This window comes from Trachurus trachurus (genome assembly GCF_905171665.1).
Source record: "Trachurus trachurus genome assembly, chromosome: 7".
NCBI lineage: Eukaryota > Metazoa > Chordata > Actinopteri > Carangiformes > Carangidae > Trachurus > Trachurus trachurus.
In genome coordinates, this window is record NC_139901.1 from 7195660 (window position 1) to 7213659 (window position 18000).

The 18000-nt window shown below is 41.0% G+C and overlaps 2 protein-coding genes across 2 annotated transcripts in view; both read left to right on the top strand.

The window, feature by feature from the left end:
• Nucleotides 1–18000, top strand: part of LOC310988493 (tumor necrosis factor receptor superfamily member 14-like) — a 49607-nt gene that overhangs the window by 17308 nt on the left and 14299 nt on the right. The window lies entirely within an intron of this gene.
• The window catches only part of LOC310988494 (tumor necrosis factor receptor superfamily member 14-like), a 50288-nt gene continuing 49513 nt past the window's right edge, over nt 17226–18000 (top strand). The window contains exon 1 of the mRNA XM_083975131.1: nt 17226–17236. The gene's annotated coding sequence lies outside the window, so the exon portion shown is untranslated. The remainder of the gene's footprint in view (nt 17237–18000) is intronic.

The following is an 18000-nucleotide window of genomic DNA, read 5'->3' on the forward strand; positions in this document are numbered from 1 at the left end:
AATAAATTGTCGACCTCTTTATACTTCCCTTAATTTTCCTCACTTCTCTATTTATTCCACAATTGTCAGCAGCTATGGCTACTTTCAATGTAAATATATGTCCCACCAGTCCAGTGTGATCTCTGTTCCATTCCAACTGCTGTCCACACAACTGCATGACTATTTCTCCAATGACACGATTGTAGTTTGCTCATTCATGGGTGGTGGTCTAGTACAATGGGAGTCATGTTGCTGGAAAGTCCCAAACCCATAACATGTGGGCGTCATCAGACACATCACTATTCCAGCTGGCGCCGGTCTGCACAAAGAGAAAGTGAAAAGAATAACTATAAGCTTTGATACTCTGTTTGAAATACCCAAAATTAACAACCACTGTAGGCTATTCAGTGTGAGTGTGTTACGAGTTTCAATGTGTGTAACTGAAGTAACAAATGAATTTTGTTTACTCTCCTGGAAAACAGAATCATGAAGTCAGTGAGTGAAAGAGCGAACTGGCACCTTCTTCTCCGAATCTCTGATCTTTATTACAAAAATCACGGCATGAAACAATAAACATTCCCCAGTGTAAACATGTTTCAGTTTCAGTGTGTCCATATTGGTTTCAATTTAAATACATCAATGCAGTTATACTCTCCACATATCAATGGGCAACACCTCACACACATTCACAGAAATAATCATGTCTACAAAAATAAATATCACTCTTTCTTTCAAGTGCAATAATTAAAAAAAAACAACAAACAATGTTGTTTTAATCAAATATAGATGTATTTGTTTTAACTCAAGAAATCCACCATCATATTCATGTAATAATGTAGATCATAAACCCTCTTTGGCTTTAAATGAATATTTAAATAGAGTCAAAACATGAAACCCAACACACACAGGGAAAACCATTCAACTCATGTGTCTTTGAACACACAGACCAGACACATAACTTCACATAAGACTTCATTTCCTTTAACGTTAACTGTAATTTTTTTAACATGTCAGGATACCTCAGAAACCAAAATAAAAACATGCCAGGGAGTGAGAACACCAGCACACAGAATCACACATACACAGTCAGTGCACCTGCTAAATGGCCGCTAGCGCCATTGTTTACAAAACTTGGCACCGCAGTGCAACGATACCTGCACTTTGGTTCCGCTTTCCTTTTTCTTTTTTTCCCTCCTACATTAATATTGTATTTCACAATAAAAACTTGTAGTAGCTATTTCTTGTTAACACAGGTCAACATGAAACTTTCTGTTTTCGGTTCATCGCACACAAAGGAGAACTGTAAAGAATCACATCAAAGTTACCTGAAACCTGATTACCAGAGGCGATTACTGTAAGACTGCAAGGGAAGCTCTGATTCTTCTAAAATGTCAAAAGCCAAATGGTAAATGGTCAAATATGAACTGTTGTGTTTACATTTCATTATCTAAAAATGTGTTGGAATACATTTAACAAGACAAGTTCGTTCAGAATCAGCTCCGTATTGCAGGTCCACTAACGTGATTTTTCTCATAGTATTCCCTATAGCATCTCAGTCTATTAAACCTATATTAAAGCTCAGTGTCCATGGACTTCAATGAGGCTGCAGATACTTTTTTTTACTGAAGCAAACAAAACTAGAGATCATTGGATAAATGTTGTGATTTTGTTCCTTCCATGGAGTGAATGGAGCAGTGGGCGGGTCTGGACGCTGGGCTTGCTGATTGGAGGATCTGTCTAAAGGCTGAATGCCTTTTTGACCGACAGCTATTTTGAAACTGTGGGGGCAAAAATGAGTTCTCTTTGTTGGCTTCACACGTGGGCTGTCTTTCTTGAGTTTTAATAAAAACATTCATGAATGGAGTCACACACGAACTGAACAGCACACGGTCAGTGGGCGAGTGAACTGAAGATGTTCTCAGGCTCACTATCTTTCCCAAACACATACCAATTGACAAAATATGGCAGCTCTGGTTCTGCCTCGCCTCACCACCAGGTCACAAAAATCCCTTGTAAATTTCCACCGGACACTCTGTCGTGGGAGCCTCTCTGGCTCCTAACCTTTAACCTGTCCTGAGTGGACTCTCTGCTGTCTGTCTTCAAAAGGATTACCGTAACTAAGTACCACATATCACAATCATGATTATACAACACTTGTAAAACATAATATGGGTTAATATCAAAATTTTCCATTACAAAACATATGGCGGCACCAGGGGATTTTCCAATTCAGGCCCACTGCAGATTTTGCAAGTGAATTGGAGAGACAAACTGCAGGTCATTTCTTGGTAGTTTCTAGGTGATAAAGACCATTTCGATTATACATATCATACACTGTGAATAAAACACAATTACAGCATTTCCTTTTTTCGGTTTAACATAATTCTCACCTTTCCTTGTTCAAGTTCAATATAGATAGAATTAACGTAAAAATAAATGGACAAATGTTATGATGTAGACCAAAAATGAAAGACCAGCAGCCGCTACTAATCCTACACCTTTTCCCCTCTGCCCTTTAAAAATCCAGATTTCATTCAATAGAGCTCTGGACCCCATGTAATGCGACTACCAGTGTTAATGCCACCATTTTGGCAGTAAAATGGCCAGTGCTGAAGATTTCAAGCCATCTGAGTTTACATGATCTCACTTTAATTCCAACAACATCATATAAAACTAAATAGATTAAATATTACTGACGCTTTTCAAAAGTATCTCTGCCGAACAGGATGTCCCAGAGACCTGCAGTATCCGGACACATACAACCATCAGACATGTTCCTGGCAAAATTATGTAAATGCAAATACGTAGGTACTACAATGGCATAAATAGTCACATAACTATGAAATTTGGCAGAGAGTATCCTGACACATAGGGGGAAGCAGGAAAAAAAGATTCTGGGTCTTGCTGCAACTCTATTTTAAGATATCACCATCAACATCCCAAAAAAGACAAATAAAGTAATGTTTGCCTGACAAAATTTAATGAAAATGTATATTTTTCAGCACTTTATAGTGAATATATGTGCTTAACATATCATAAACCATTTGAGTCCAAGATGGCCTTTCAACTAGCTGGAAATCCTGCTAAATTAAAGATATGGACGGTGAACTGCTATGACTCAGTAGACAAAAACTATTTGGTGTTGAGAAAATAGTAATAATGTTAAATGAAATAACAGGGTTCTTTGTACACAACAGGTAATAATGGATTGGAGTGCTTTTCATGATAAGTTAGTATGAGACTGTTAATTGAAAAACAAAACACAGTTTCTCCATAAATACATACAGAATGAACTATCCAGTATCTAATCTGTTAGTCACCATGGACTATTCTGCAAACTTATGAAATGTCCAGGATGAACGTTTCTGGGCTAAAATACGTTCTATTCCAACATTTCGTTGCTCATTCGTTTAAAGCTAGTGCGTAACTTCTATCGCCCCTAGAGGATTTCTGCGTTATTACAACGATACGGCTGGCACCCATGGCCCGGTGTAACCCTAACCCAAATAAATGTGACTGTGGGTTTCTGAGCAGTCTGTAGTGGTGTAGAAATTCCATACACCTCCCACATTTTCCTGTAGGCTACTGTCATCTGACTCAAGGTTCCTCAGATGACTAACAGACTGATGCTGTCTGGTTGGAGGTGGTGAGTCAGTTTAATCATGTTTCGATGTTGTTAAAGCAGAAGTGAGTGATCCGGTCGTTTTCGCTAATGCTGCGTTCCAGGCAGGCTTTTGAAATCGTAAATTACAGCTTCAAGTCACAACTTACGACTTTGTAGCGTTCCAGGCAACCCACTCGTGTTTTTCCGACCTGTTTTACCGGTGAAAGTCACTATAACGGCCACTCGTAACTTCCGACCGGTGAACTCGTACCAGATCGAACTGGTACCACTTCACGGTCGGAAAAATACGAGTTTCCTTGAACGCACCATAACAGTCCTCGTCGCTACGTCACCACATTCACGGCGTTCCTTGGCTGCACACACAGCCCTGCATGCCGTTCTCTCTCCTCATTGGATAAAAACTGTAGGATACGATAAATGTTTTCTCTTCGGCTCAGAGCAGAGCAGAGGGACTGAGAGACCCGTGTTTCAGTCCAAACACTCTATGTAAGTGATTGCTGTCGGAAGATATAACTATTTAAGACTTATATTAACACAAATATATCACTCACTTCTGCTTTAAGATGTGTTAGTAGGCTACATGTCTGTATTCTCTGGGGAAATTTAAAAAATAACACATAGCCTAATTGTATATGCAAATGAGTGGGAACATTTGTTCTTCCTCTTCCTGTAGCCTAAAAGATACCTATAAATAAAATGCATCAATGACGCGAAGCCTGCGGAGCTAGTTCAGGCAGACAACACGCTGCGTCAGTCAACTGATCAGTCACATGCTCCCCTCATCTGAATAGAGTGGGCTGTTTCAGGGCCGGTTTTAGCTATGGGCAATGTGGGCGACCGCCCAGGGCGCAATCTTTGTGAGGGCGCACGAGCACTCTCCAAAAAAAAAAAAAAAACGTAAAGTGTCATGGCAACGTCAACTTGCTGCTGAGAGTCATGTACTGTAGCTACAGGTTGTGTGTGTGTCGGAGGAGGCAAGGGGGAGGGGAGGGGGCGGGGGGATCAACTTGCGACTGCTGAGGTCTCACGTCGGATGCTCCGCCGGCCCAGAGGGCTCTCATGCGGGGAAAGAAAGGAGGGTTAAGCGCTAAACTCCTCGCCCTGAAGTTGGCTTCATTTTGGTAATGTTGCTATGGGATGCCCAGCAATATTCCTCTTCTTCCTCTTCAATGTCCGGTCTCTGGTAAACAACATGAATGAACTGCGACAGGATCATGTGTTAAAAGGATGTTTGTAATGAGCATGGTTTAACGTCACGCTGTTTCCAAAACCACACGGACTTCAGCAGAGAAGTGAGTTTAGTTTAGCCTACAGATGGAACAGTGGTTCCTGTCATTACTTTATATTCAAAATATCAAGTTGCTGGCCTTACACTCTCAAACAAAACCTATTTTAAATTGTATTTTTTTTTTAGAGGTTCAGAGACTGTAGTCAAGCTGCTCAGTTTTAATATAGCCTAAGCCTACTAATAGGCTACTTATCAGTTAAATATGGCTGGATGATCAATAACAAATTAAACTGTGGTTTGACAAATTCAAACACATTTATTGATTATTTAATTTAAAGGAGCCACGGTAGCCTACGGTAGTGGTTTCCCCAGAGCGTAAAACTAGCCTCTGCTTAGCCTACCTGGATCATTCCTGCTCTGCTTCTGCTGCTGTCACTACTGCTATCACTGCTGTTATTGCTCATGTCACTGTTTCTGCTGCTGCTGCTCTGGCTCCCTCTGAGTTTTTCAATCCCACCACCCTCCTAGCGTCCCCCTATGATCCCTTTTGGGGGTCTGCTATTCATCCCAGGTCGGTCAAACAATCATTTACCAGGGAACGAATAAAATGAAGAGAACCTGACGCCAAACTTGCTTCAGACATGCTACAATTATTTACGCTCTGCTTCAATTATGCAAATATGCTCTTAATTTTAATCCAGAGTTGTCTGACTGAAATGCATTCTACTTTTTCCTCTGCCATGTATCAGCTGTGTTCTTATAATTTCCCATGAACCCCCACTGCACCTCCTACACACCCATTCTCAGCAGAATAAAAAAAAAAAGTCTCATTTAGTCATTGGCTTAGTCATAACATTCCAGCCAGTTTTTCCTGCTTGTCTAAATATTTTCTGTCATGACCTCTTCCTGCTTTTGTGTCCTTTTTTTTCGTGAATAAGCCTGACTTGCTCGTCCTGCCTGCCTTGTTTTGACCATAGACTGTAAAAGGTTTTGACCTTTTCCTGTTGATAGAAATGTGTCAGTTATTAAGTAATATTTCATTGAAATAAAGGCAGAATTGGTTGAATCTGTTGTAACAAAAGTGTGAAGTGGTATGGGGCCCTGGTGAGAGGATGACATGAGCAGGATTTAATGGCTGGGGGAGCTGAGACACCGTCTGGAGATGGTGTGATAAGAGGCTGGCACAGGACCTGTATGTGAACTACAGATTTACAATAACTACTGTTCATTATCTCAAAAATAAAATGACAATGTCTTCATTCAGCATACCTCTACTATGTTGATAGGCTATAGATCAATAAATAAGAGATTTATAAAATGAGATAAGATTTATTTTACTTTTTAAAAAATCTTTAACCAGCTCGTGTTGTTAGTAGCCTAAATGAAACAAACACAATTCACTGGTGGAAGTAATTTCAATCAGGACAGACTATTAAGAATGGAATAGACGGGATGTGAAACGAAAGACTTTTATTGTGAACAAATAATATTTTTGGCGCTTAGGCCCCAGGGAGTAGATCAGCTTAGAAGACAGATTGATGAATGTGAAGCTTCTATCTGAAGAGGACTTCCCCCGGGCCCAGACACTGGTGGTGGTAGGGATGATGCCTGCTGATATGGAAGCCTCCGGACTGAGATGGAGATGCCTGGGTCCTGATTGAGGAGGTGAAGGGGAGGAGGTGGGTCGAGAATTTTCTGCGGGCTGGTTGACAGCTGAATGAGAGTAGAGAGAGAGCACTTTTAAACATGACAGCTATAAGCTGATTGGAGGAGGAGAGAAGGTGGCGGATTGTGATTGGATGAGGACGAGTGCTGAGGGGTGTGTTTCAGAGGGAAGTGGGAGAGAGGAAATGACTCAGTGAGCGTGCTTGGAGAGTCTTCCTGTCTGAACTTTCGCTAAGCTTCTTTTCAACCTCTAGAGGTCAGTAACAATGTGAAGCCTGCAGGTTATAGAAGAATATCTGATGTTTAAAACTACCTACTAAATGAACTGCTGTGACTCAGATTTCCTTGTTAGACGAAAATAATAATAATGTTAAATAAAGGTAAAGGTACTTTATTTGTCGCATATAAAGCTAGTACAGTGAAATTCTTTCTTTCATCCCTGAGGAGCAGTGGGCAGCCATGGTGGCGCCCGGGGACCAACTCCCGATTATGAGCCAGTACCTGCAGTCAGTGCCCAGGGGCAGGCCCAGGTGCCCAGGGGCACTGACTGCAGGATTAGACTAGCCGACGTGTTTTTAGTGTGTGTGTGTGTGTGTGTGTGGGGGGGGGGGGGGGTTTAACAAGTTTAATTATCAAAATAATAGGTAGCGACTATTCTTCAATATTTTGTAGAAAAAAAAAATCCTATTATATAATGTTTCATCCTGTCCTGTTGTCTCCAGTATCAACTACAGGATGTACAACTTGCTTAAAGGGGAACTAAACCCCTCAGTTTTGGATGACGTGCTCTAAGCTTGAAATTCAAAAAATGCCTTGATTATGGGCGGGACTCAGGAGCACTCTCCGATCCCCCCCTCCCCCTTGCGCCCCATTCACACCCGCGAAATCACACAAAAGAGAAAAAAAAGTAATAAACACACATCTACACTTCTGCTAGCGCTAACGAGCTACTAACGAACGACTCTAACAGCACTAGTAGCGCGGACACTACTAGGAGCCGTGACACAGTGCATCTACAGCTGATCCGCCGGCTCGTTAACGGCTCGTTAGTGCCAGCGGCGGCCGTACTAACGATTCCCGTTCAGGCAGCTGTTAGCAGCCGTTAGCTGCAGCAGAGCAGCTAGACTGCCTAGCAACCGTTAGCGGCAGGCAGCAGCCGGTGCTGATTGGTCGGGGAGCATAGTGGCCGGTGACGAAAGCTGCCTCCAAAACGTCATCTGCCTCCATCTCAGCCAATAGAAAAATTCGATTGTAATAGCCGTGTTTCAACCCATAGAGGGCAGTCACTCATCATTTTTACTACAAAATACACCAAATTGAAATATTTTGACTAAAATGTCAAAAGTTGGACCAGAATCAACTGACAACACTACCTTATACCCAAATATATTTGTTTTCAGCAGAAAAAAGTGGTTTGGGGGGTTTAGTTCCTCTACTATTTATTGTCAACTGACGATCCACATAACTGACTGATTCAGAACGTAAACACACATCAGCTGGCAGTGAAAAGTGGTGTCCGTTCGCAACCGTCAGGACATGCAGTGCTGCACGGAGCCCCGCTGTAACTCAGAGAAGGCACGGAGGACTCTGAAACTTCTCCCAGCCCTTAGTCGACATGAGGGTGAGTAGATAGGCTAATGAGTGAAATTTGAATTTTGGGTGAACTATCCCTTTAAGTATTTCGCTCAGCCACTGAAGTCAAGCCATAGCCTGATGCATCAGCCGCTTACTTCATTACATTTCATATAGCGTCTGAACATGAGCCATAGGGATTCGTTTGCTTCCGGGAGGCGGTTGCTTACATTTGCTTCAACTAATCGCTGCTGCTTGGTGGTCACGTGTGCTATACACCGGTTAAGCTCATAGGTTAATCTTGAGCGCTTGAGTTCAACGTCATCGCCTTCACTTACCCGTCTGTTCGCTGATTGGTAGCGGACGGAGCAAACCGAAACGCATTGCTAGTGTCCTGACTACATGTTTGAGGCAAATGAAATTTGCCGGAACCAGTACGCGGCGCTAGCCTGGCTAGTCAAGCCAGCCCACACTTTGAAATCCTTGGTCAAGCCAGCCCACACGTTGTTTTAAGGTGCGCGCATATACGGCACATTACGGCAAGAGCGAGAAAGTGCCCGTAAAATGAAAGCAACGCCCCCGAGACGTCTGATGTTGCATTTCAAAATAAAAGCCAGCCTTTCAAAATAAAAGCCTTTAACACTGCATTTGTGTACATTTACAGTATTATTTTAACTCATTGAGTGCCGCGCTCCTTTCCAAAGTTTTAGTCAAGTGTACCGGCAATTTAGACCATTTTTGACTTTTTATGTAGAGCCATAGTGTATTCTATATTATTGCCACCAACACATACTGTAGCTCAATTGAAAGGTTTATCTTAATGCTTCAAGTGGCCACAATCCGTTTGTTTCTACGTGCCTCCGTTCCTGAGAAAACTCAAGCTAAACATGGCTGGGTTTCACCAAAATCCCTCCTTTTTTTCTAGAAAAGGAGATAGAGCGTCTTTTATGAAAGGTGCGCTGTTTGTGTCTGTCGCTCTTCTGACACTCGCATTTCTGGATCAAAGGGCTCGTATAAGATAAATATATACAACAATGGTTGTTCTATTCACAAAACCACCAGCGGGGGCGGGGGGGGGGGCGCCACTACACAACAATAACACAGACGCACCGTGCCGTGTCACAGCTTCTCGCCGCGGAGCGTGAGGGTCTGTCGGCCACTGCGGCTCGGGAAGACCGGTCCCGCCGGTGGTCGCGGTCCGTCTGTGGTACGGGTCGGTGACGGCGGTCTGCTTTGGCCCAGAGACCATCAGATTTTACCGCGGGAGGACTTTGGGGAGGACACGGTGTTGCTCGAGGTGAAGACCGGGCGGGACTGTCGGCTGAGAGCTTCCTGGTTCAGCTCCGAGCTGCTGCAGCAGCGCGGGTGAGAGCAGAGCACTGCATCTGCATGCAGAACTCCGTTTGCAGAAGCCGAGTTATGATAAAAACTTCCAGATCATGAGCTGTCATGTGACTTTGATCGTCATCTATTTCAGTTCTCCTCGTCGTAGAGTCCCCAAATTTACATATAATGTGTATTAAAGTGTCTATTTTCATAATATAAAAAAAAAGCAAAAAACGAAAAATCTCGTTTTTGGCACTCAACGCATGGGAACGAAAAACGAGAAATTACGTGGTTGGCACTCAATGAGTTAAGAAAAACTGCTAGTTATTACTGTACCATTCCACTGCTGCTGCCACTGCTCCTCGAGTGAGAGGAGCAGTGGCAGCAGCAGTGAGAAGCAGCAGAGAAGCAGCACCAATCTGTTAAAAATCCCAACAATCCTCCACATTTTCTTTACCAAAGTTTCATTACTTTAGGTGAAGTCAAGTCTTATACTACATGTGGGTGGTATTTGCAACTGATTGACAATATATTCACCAATCTTTATTGTGTTGAGAGGAAACCTATAGCTACGTCCATCTTGCTAGTAGGCCTGGAGCTCCCATCACCAGGCCAGCAGGCCTCCCAGGAGCTACCACCACCACCACCACCACCAGGCTAGTAGGCCTGGAGCTCCCATCACCAGGCTAGCAGGTCTTCAAGGAGCTACCACCACCACCACCACCAGGCTAGTAGGCCTTGAGCTCCCATCACCAGGCCAGCAGGCCTCCATAGGAGCTACCACCACCACCAGGCTAGCAGGCCTCCAATGAGCTACCACCACCACAAGGCTAGCAGGCCTCCAAGGAGCTCCCACCACCACCATCAGGCTAGCAGGCCTCCAAGGAGCTACCACCACCACCAGGCTAGCAGGCCTCCAAGGAGCTCCCACCATCAGGCTAGCAGGCCTCCAAGGAGCTCCCACCACCACCATCAGGCTAGCAGGTCTCCAAGGAGCCACCACCACCACCAGGCTAGCAGGCCTCCAAGGAGCCACCACCACCACCAGGCTAGCAGGCCTCCAAGGAGCCACCACCACCACCAGGCTAGCAGGCCTCCAAGGAGCTCCCACCACCACCATCAGGCTAGCAGGCCTCCAAGGAGCTCCCACCACCACCATCAGGCTAGCAGGTCTCCAAGGAGCCACCACCACCACCAGGCTAGCAGGCCTCCAAGGAGCTCCCACCACCACCATCAGGCTAGCAGGTCTCCAAGGAGCTACCACCACCACCAGGCTAGCAGGCCTCCAAGGAGCTACCACCACCACCAGGCTAGCAGGCCTCCAAGGAGCTCCCACCACCACCAGGCTAGCAGGCCTCCAAGGAGCTCCCACCACCACCAGGCTAGCAGGCCTCCAAGGAGCTCCCACCACCACCATCAGGCTAGTAGGCCTCGGCGAGCTACCACCAAGGAAGCTACCAACCAACCCTCCACCATGCCACCCAAAAAAAGCAACCAAGAGGATGAAGTAGTATCACTCTCAGTTCTTCATGAACTGCTTGATCAACAAAAATCTTTCTACAAAGACCTGTTGGAACAGCAGGAAAAGTCATTCAAATCATTTGTTCAGATGATTATGGACTCCACCAACAAACGTCTGGACAGTCTGAGCAGTGATGTTGGCAGGCTTACTCAGAGTGTGGAATTCTCTCAAGCTGAACTTGAGGATTTAAAGATTGGATATAAAACCTCCCTGGACTGCCACAAAACAGTGAGTAAAGATTTGGACAACATGCAATCTTCTCTCAGTAATCTGTCAGCTAAATGTGATTATTTAGAAAACCAAACCAGACGTAACAATCTAATATTTGATGGCATCCCTGATTCCAAAACTGAATCATGGCATGAATCTGAGATCAAGGTGAAAAAACTAATCACAGAACATCTAAAGATGGATCCCTCTCACATTGAGTTAGAAAGAGCCCATAGGACCGGGAAGTTTGATGCTGAAGGTCGACCTAGATCTGTGATGGTGAAACTTCTTAGGTTTAAAGACAAAGAGGAGATTCTAAAAAGAGCCAAATATCTGAAGGGTTCTAAGCTCTATATCAACGAGGACTTTTCAGAAAAGGTCCGGCTTAGAAGGAAAGAGCTTCTCCCCCAGCTCAGAGAGGCACGTAACCAAGGTAACGTGGCCTACCTGAAATATGACCAGCTAGTGGTGCATCCCCCCCGCACTGCTCCAGGCACTTCCTAACTAAGCTGAATATTTAACACATTTATTTTAGTAACCTTTTTCTTTCTTTTTTGGTTATGAACACTTCACTCCGATCTCTATCTAGAAGTACTAGCTGCTCTCAAGAAGATAAATATCTTCTTCCCCTCTCTGATGCTGACCCTGATGCTAACTGCAATGTTTTTAAACAAGGCCCCTTACCCTGCTCTTATTTTTCTGAGGACTCCTTGAAGTCTCTTTGTGTGGATAAAAAGATTGCTAATGACAACTGTTTTTCTTTGTTTCACCTTAATATTCGTAGTTTACCTAAACATTTTGATAGTTTTATCGATTATCTTGGTATGCTGCCAGTTGATTTTTCAGTTATAGGCTTGACCGAAACATGGCTGAATAGCCAAAAAGTTTCTATGTTTCCCATGAGTAATTATAATCACTATCCCTGTTTCAGACCTGTGCATTGTGGAGGAGGTGTATCTCTCTTTGTTAAGGAGGACATCAAATCCTCCCTTCGAAATGATCTTGTTATGATGGTGGAAGATGAAGCAGAGGCTGTTTTTTTAGAGCTTGTTGAGCCTTCTTCTAACAAGGTCTTTATTATTGGATGCATTTATAGACCACCAAATTCTAATATCAATCGTTTTATTGACAGCTTTTATTCTACCCTCAGTAAGATTACCACTGAAAAAAAAACTTGCTATATTATGGGTGATTTTAATATTAATCTCCTAAATAATCAGTCATCTCAATTTATTAATCATCTCAATGCTGCATCTTTCTTCTCCCTCATAACAAAGGCTACCAGAATCACTGCCTCAAATGAAACACTGATTGACAATATATTTACTAATTCCTATTGTGAAACGGGGATACCTGGCATTTTGTTCTGTGACTTATCTGACCACCTTCCTGTGTTTTATCTCGAGCCCATTAATGGGAAATCAAACTCATCTACTAGACCTGGTGACATTTTCCTCCGTAAATTTAATAATAGTAATATGAGTAGGTTCATTGATAAATTATCCATTGTTAGTTGGTCTGAGGTTGTAAATGAAAATGAAACTCAAAAGGCTTATGACATCTTCCATGCTATATATTTTAAGATCTTTGATGATGCTTTTCCACTTCAAAGAACTAAAAATAAATTAAATAATCCAAGTAAATCCTGGTTAACCAACGGGCTGAAACGGTCTATTGCCAAGAAGCACAAACTTTACCGTGACTATCTCACCAATCCCACGCCATTATTTCTGAATCGGTATACAATTTTCAGAAATAAATTGAATCACCTGCTGAGAATAGCAAAACGTCAGTTTTATGCATTTAAATTTACTGAATCTCAGAATAACATGAAAAACACATGGAGGACTATCAATGAACTTATTCATAAAAAAACTGACAGGACTGTACAAAGGGAGTTCAAAGGAATTAATAAAGCTCTCTCAGATCCCCTTGAGATAGCTAATGAATTCAATAATTTCTTTGTTTCTATTGGTCCTTCACTCGCAGTCAAGATTCCACAGACCCCACTATCCACTTCAGGGATTAAGTGCCTCTCTTCCTCTTTTGCATTTTGCCCCATCACTGAGATTGAGCTCATTGACATTGTAAACAAAATGAAACTATCTGCACCAGGTCATGATGAATTGAAATCCTCAATACTCAAAACAAGTCTTCCATATGTCATTAAACCTCTTCTTCATATTTTTAATCTCTCCCTCGAAACCGGTATATTTCCTGATCAGTTTAAATGGGCTAAAGTCATTCCTCTCTTCAAAGCTGATGATCCCTCATTATTTTCCAATTATAGACCGATATCTATTCTACCATGTTTTTCCAAAGTATTAGAGAAATTAGTTTATAATCGTTTGTTTAAATACCTCAATGACAATAAAATTTTATATGACCATCAGTACGGGTTCAGAGAGAATCATTCCACATCTATGGCCCTCACCCGACTTGTAGATAATATTACCAAGGCTACCGATAATAAAGAATTAACACTTGGAGTATTTCTTGAAAGCCTTCGATACGGTCAATCATGATATTTTATTACAGAAACTTTCTCTTTATGGTTTATGCAGCTCAAATCTGTTATGGTTCAAAAGCTATTTGTCTGATAGAAGGCAATTTGTTTCCTGGAATAATTCTTCATCTGACTTAAAGTTGCTTTCATGTGGTTTGCCCCAAGGATCAATTTTGGGCCCTTTACTGTTTCTTATTTATGTAAATGACCTACACATGTCATCAACTAAAGCATATTTTATTCTGTTTGCAGATGACTCCAATATTTTTTTATCTGGTAAGAATGGACCTAAATTAATATCAGAAATGAACACAGAATTGTGTAAAGTTGACTTATGGTTTAAGGCAAACAAATTGTCACTCAATATAAAGAAAAGCTTGTATATGTTATTTACTCCGAGAAGTCTACACTCAACTAACTCTCTTCCTAATGTTTATATTGACAACAACATCCTGGAAAGGGTCACGGTAACAAAATTCTTAGGTATCTTAATTGATGAAAATCTTACTTGGAAGAGTCATATTCTGTCTATTTCTAACAAGATTGCTAAGAATATTGGAGTTATCAGAAGAATACGTCATCTCCTGCCTGGTAAAATCTTGATTAATTTATATTATACGATGATCTATCCTTTCATTTCATATTGTAATATTATTTGGGCAAGCACTTTCAAGAGCTCTCTCAACTGTATTCTCGTTTTACAAAAGCGATTCACCAAAATGATAACATTTTCTAGCAGATTTACTAGATCCACACCTCTGTTTCAATCCCTAAGTATTCTTCCTGTTTTTGCTGTAAATACTTTTCAAATATGTATTTTTGTTTATCAATCTATACACAAGTTACTCCCAATTTGTTTCCAAACTGTATTTCAGTTAAATTCCCAGATTCATAATTTCAACACTAGATCAGCAAATAATCTTCATCCCACCTTTTTTAAGTCTACTTTTTCTCAGTTCTCAATCAGATTTAGAGGTCCGCATTTTTGGAATGCACTACCAATCCACCTTAGAAACTGCACAAGTATAAATTCATTTAAGAAACAAATAATTCACTTTCTATTGGCCCAATTGAGCGATTCATAATTACACATACTTTTTACATCATTTTTGTTTTTCTCTCTCTCCTTTTCTAATTGTTTTGTTTTTCACATGATGGTAAACTGTACTTACGCTGAATGTCAAATGTTTATCCTGAATATCCACACAATATTGATTTTCTCTTTTTTAATTGTTTTATGTTGTTTTTTCATTCTGTAAACTAAATTTATGTTGAATGTTTGTCTTATGGAGGACCACTTGACAAGCCCTTAGGGGTTTTTTTGGTTTCTCCTGCACATTTGCTTTATCTACTGTATACTTTGTATGTCTCTTGTCGTTGTCGTTCCACTTTTTTAATATGCTGTTTTATACATCTTTTATGTGCTAAATAAAAAATACAAAAAAATACAAATACAATACTTCAGACTGATAGTACTCGACCTGAAGATGACACCCAGAAAAAATCAGACCAATCTGATGTGGGATTTCAGAATAAAAGCCCTCTGAACTTTGGTATTTTTGTGTATATTTACAGTATCATTTAAAAAAACTGCTAGTTATTACTGTACCATTCCACTTCAGACTGATAGTACTCGACCTCAGGATGGCACCCAGAAAAAATCAGGGCGATCTGATGTGGAATTTAAATGATACTGTAAATGTACACAAAGCACTTAAAAATACTAAATACACTTAAAAATATTAAAGTTTAGAGGGCTTTTATTCTGAAATTCCACATCAGATTGGTCTGATTATTTCTGGGTATCATCTTCAGGCCGAGTACTATCAGTCTGAAGTGGAATGGTACAGTAATAACTAGCAGTTTAAAATAAAATGATACTGTAAATGTACACAAAATACTTAAAAATATTAAAGGTCAGAGGGCTTTTATTCTGAAATTCCACATCAGATTGGTCTGATTATTTCTGGGTATCATCTTCAGGTCGAGTACTATCAGTCTGAAGTGGAATGGTACAGTAATAACTAGCAGTTTTTAAAAAATGATACTGTAAATGTACACAAAAATATCAATCAATCAATCAATCAATCAATCAGGCTTTATTTGTATAGCACTTTTCATGCCCATGGCAGCTCAAAGTGCTTTACATGTTAAAAACAAGCAATAAAGGGAATACATATTGGGAGACATAGGGAACACATGTTAGGGAGACATACATAGATTCGCAAACACATACACATTCACACAATCATTTTAGAACATTGGATTTTGTCGGGGAAACGCTATCTAATACTCACTCATTTGCAGTGGGGAAAACACTAGATAAAATGAAGTAAAATAAGTAAAATTGAGAAGACGAGAAAGACATAGGTAAAATGAAATAAGATAGATAGAATGAGAGGATAAGAGAGATACTAGATCAAAATGAGATAAAATAGATAAAAAGAGAAGACCAGAAGGACACTAGGTAAGAATAGGCAGGTGTAGTGGGATAAAGTAGAGAAAAGAATGGGTGAATTAAGATAGAATAAAAAAGATAATAATAGTAAACAAATAAATAAGAAAATAAGATAGATTAAATGCATGTTTCAGAATAATAGAAATAGTACGAATCAGTTGAAAGCAAGGCTAAAAAGGTAGGTCTTCAGTTTGCTTTTAAAAATGTCCAGATTCTCTGCCCTCCTCAAGTCCTCCAAAGTTCAGGGGGCTTTTATTCTGAAATTCCACATCAGATTGGTCTGATTTTTTCTGGGTGTCATCTTCAGGTCGAGTACTACCAGTCTGAAGTGGAATGGTACAGTAATAACTAGCAGTTTTTTTATGATACTGTAAGTGTACATAAATGCAGTGTTCAAGGCTTTTATTTTGAAAGGCTGGCTTTTATTTTGAAATGCCACATCAGACGTTTCGGGGTCATTGCTTTCATTTTACGGGCACTTTCTCGCTCTTGCCGTAATGTGCCGTATATGCGCGCACCTTAAAACAACGTGTAGGCTGGCTTGACCAAGGATTTCAAAGTGTGGGCTGGCTTGACTTCAGTGCCCCCCCCCCCCCCCCACACACACACACACACCGCCCCTGAACGTGCCTTTCCGAATAGCCTATTCGGGTTCGGCTCCACTCCTACGGCACACCCCACAAAAACAACAAAGTGAAAGAAGAGACGGTGTGGGATGAATTTAATCGGAGCTAAAGCCGTGTCGAAATGGAGCAGAGATGGAGTCAGCGGAAATTGGGGGTAAGTGTCTATAGATGTAGGCTATTTTTGAGTTGATTTTGGAGTCTGTTTAGTGTGAACCAGTTCTGTAATTTGTCAAAGTCGGAGCAACAGACTGCAAAAACAGGTCGTTGTTCAGTAGCCTAGGCTACTGTAAACATTTAGTTTTACTTTCAGTTCAGTAAAAATAAAATATAACTAGGGAAAACACAAAATGTGCTCTAGGCTTATTGTGTTCATGTAGGACCTAATGTTGTAAAACTTGTTGTTTGTGTTGAGCTGTGGCATCAGACTATATAGTAATGAAATGTGAAACCTGCTGCAGCAGATCCTGTCACCTTCATATGAAATTAAATAATATTCTGTTTCCAGATGTTCTCCTCCAGGTTTTAAAACTCACCTCATCCCAGATCTCAGTGACATGGTGTCTTCAGAGCAAGAAAACAACAAAGCTGCCATTGAAGATGACGTCTAATCATTTGACAGCTGCTACTTTGCTGGTAAAGTTTTTTTTAATTACAGATTATTTCAAGACTGTCTGGCTGCAGACCTCCACTGCCAGGACCCTTCCTTGAGGTCTCTCCTCCACTGTGAGGAAAGGAAGTTGATTCGAAGCCTTTCAAAATAATAGCGAGTAGCCTAGGCCTATACCGGAAGCATGTATTTTGCGTTCACCATGTGAATAAACTTTATTTCTTGGGGCTTTATTTTATGTAAATATGATTTAAAAGCGATATACCAGAAGAAGCCTACGTATTTTCGAGTTTCCCCATGAACATAGGGTAGCCTACTTTATTTCTTGGGGCTTTTATATGATTTAGCATATATGTGTTAAATTAAAAATATTAAAAAAGAGTAGTTCAACTGGATAAGGGGGGGGACGCATGAAAATATCAAGATAAAAACGAAACAAACTATTTGTAGTGGCTCTTTGTCCTTGTCAATAATCAAAAAACTCAAAAATATCAAAACTATAATTAAACTAAATCAAATCAAACGGCCACTGAGACACCTAGGGAGTGAATTTACGCAGGATAAACAAAGTCCATTGTCCAGGCAAAAAATGAAAGTTTCTTGGGTTTATTTTCCATTGGCAAACAAACAAACAAAGAACAATGGCCCTTTGCCGCCTCTCTTGCCCTGGTAAAAA